Raw genomic sequence first — 2,500 nt, forward strand, 5'->3', positions numbered from 1 at the left:
AAAGTCACTATTTCACCAAACTCGATGCAAACAGCGGATTCTGGCAGCTCCCTCTCAATGAAAAGTCAAAATTGCGGACTACATTTGTAACTCCATTTGGTCAATACTGTTTCAACCGCCTTCCTTTTGGCATAAGTTCCACTCCAGAGATCTTTCAGTGTACAATGTCTGAAATCCTCAGTGGCGTTGAGCAAGTAATATGCCAAATGGACGATGTTCTCGTCCATGGAGCCAACCAAGAAGAACATGACAGACGAGTGAGAGCCACATTGCGTTGTCTACAACAGGCTAGCATAACCCTCAACATTGAAAAATGCCAGTTGTTCAAAACCTTGGTGAAATTCTTAAGTTCCATCATTGATCAACAGGGAATACATGCTGACCCAACAAAGATGAAAGCCATATCAGAGTTTCCACCTCCCCAAAATGTAAAGGACTTGCAACGCTTTATGGGGATGGTTAACCATTTGGGAAAGTTTGTCCCCCAGCTGGCTGAGAAGAGCGAGCCCCTGCAACAGCTGGTATGCAAAGACACTACATGGCTATGGACAAACCCCCAGCAGAGAGCCTTTGACCAGATTAAAACAACCCTCACATCAGCCGAAGTCTTACCATGTTATGACCCCAGTCGACCAACCATCATCGCAGCTGATGCCTCCCTAAACGGTATTAGTGCAGTCCTCCTTTAGGTACAAGATGATGGGACCCGTAGACCCATTAGCTATGCATCGCGACCACTCAGTGATGCTGAAAAATGCTATGCTGTTATAGAGGAAGAGGCACTAGCAGGAGTCTGGGCATGTGAGAAGTTCAGTGGATATGTTGTGGGGATAAGTTTTGTCCTAGAGACTGACCACAAGCCCCTTCAAGCTCTATTCAACACCACTGAGCTGTCCAAGACCCCACCACGTATCCAGCGGTTTCACCTTCAGTTGATGAGATTCAGCGTCACTGTCAACCATGTCAAGGGGAAACACCATGTTAATGATATCGAACAAAGAACAGCCTTTTGTTGATTAGATCAATTGTCAATTTCTTTAATTTGCGTGCCTAGTTACGATCTTAGCTACAATGTTTTTCTTTTTTCCTATTGGTTAGTAATCGGATATTTTAGCGTCCCCACGCGCATATAAAAGCTAAATTAGCGTCCCTTTAAGCCAGAGTTTCGTAAGATTTCACCTTGAACAGCAATAACTTCGTCTTTCGTTCCAAACCTTTGGCACAAGCGGGACCGATATTTTAAGATCGTGATCGTGACCGTGATCTAAATAAACACCGTTGATAGTCATCTTGGTTTTCGTGGTTTCATTACGACCAGTAAAATAGTCCCTACATCAGCGACACTTAGAAAACACGCATAGCGACACCCCTCGAAGTTTCCTCTTTCGTCGCAAGCGTCACACACCACTTTACAGCGGATGCCCTCTCCCGTGCGCCCGTAGGAAGCTCCACAGAAAAGGATGAGCACTTTGTAGAGGAGGTGGAAAGCTTCACAGCCCAAAAAGTGTTCACACTTCCAGCAACTACACAGCGCCTGTAACAGATACAAGAGGCCCAAATCACAGATGAAGAATGCGCACAAATCAGGAACTACTGCAGCCAAGGATGGCCAGTGTATATGCCAAACCAACCCTTGCTACGCCCCTACTGGGAAAACAGAAGCCATTTCAGCATTGTTGATGACCTGCTTCTCTGTGACGAGTGCCTAGTGATTCCTTAGTCAATGAGACCGGAGATACTCGAATGCATTCATACTGGTCATCTTGCCATATCCAAGTGCCGAGCTAGAGCACGAGCATCGGTATGGTGGCCGGGGCTCCCTATGCAGATTGAAAACATGGTGACAAATTGTAGCCCCTGCACCAAAGATCACCCTGAGCCCACAGAACCACTCATGTCAAGCTTTTTCCCCTCCCGACCAAGGGAGAGATTAGCTGCTAACCTCTTTGAACTTGCGGGAAAGGTCTATTTGATTGCTGTTGATTACTACACAAGGTGGTTCGAGATCAGGAGACCAAACAACCAATCATCTTCCAGAGTCATTTCAGTCCTAAAAGAACTATTTTCTACAAATGGCATACCTGACATTATTGTATCAGATAATGGCCTGCAATTCAGCTTCGATGCATTTCGCCTGTTTACCACTAAGTACCACTTTATTCAAGTGACAAGCTCCCCAAAAATATCCAAGAGCCAATGGGGAAGTCGAAAGGGCGGTCCACACGGTCAAAGCACTGCTTCGCAAGAATGAAGACCCCTATCCAGCCCTCCTTGCTTACCGATCTACACCATTGCAGAATGGTTTTTCACCCAGCGAGTTGCTCATGGGGCGCCGCCTACGAACTAAAGTTCCTGCCATGCCCAGCATCCTCAAACCTAATGTGCAAGATACAGACCAGCAAAGAGTGCAACTGAGAGAGAGGACGAATACAAGTCAAAGAAACAGATCTACCGTGACAAACGACACCAAGCCCGTGCTCTCCCATCATTGACCACTGGC

This window comes from Pocillopora damicornis, chromosome 1 (assembly GCF_964200805.1).
Source record: "Pocillopora damicornis chromosome 1, jaPocDami1.2, whole genome shotgun sequence".
Taxonomy (NCBI): Eukaryota; Metazoa; Cnidaria; class Anthozoa; order Scleractinia; family Pocilloporidae; genus Pocillopora; species Pocillopora damicornis.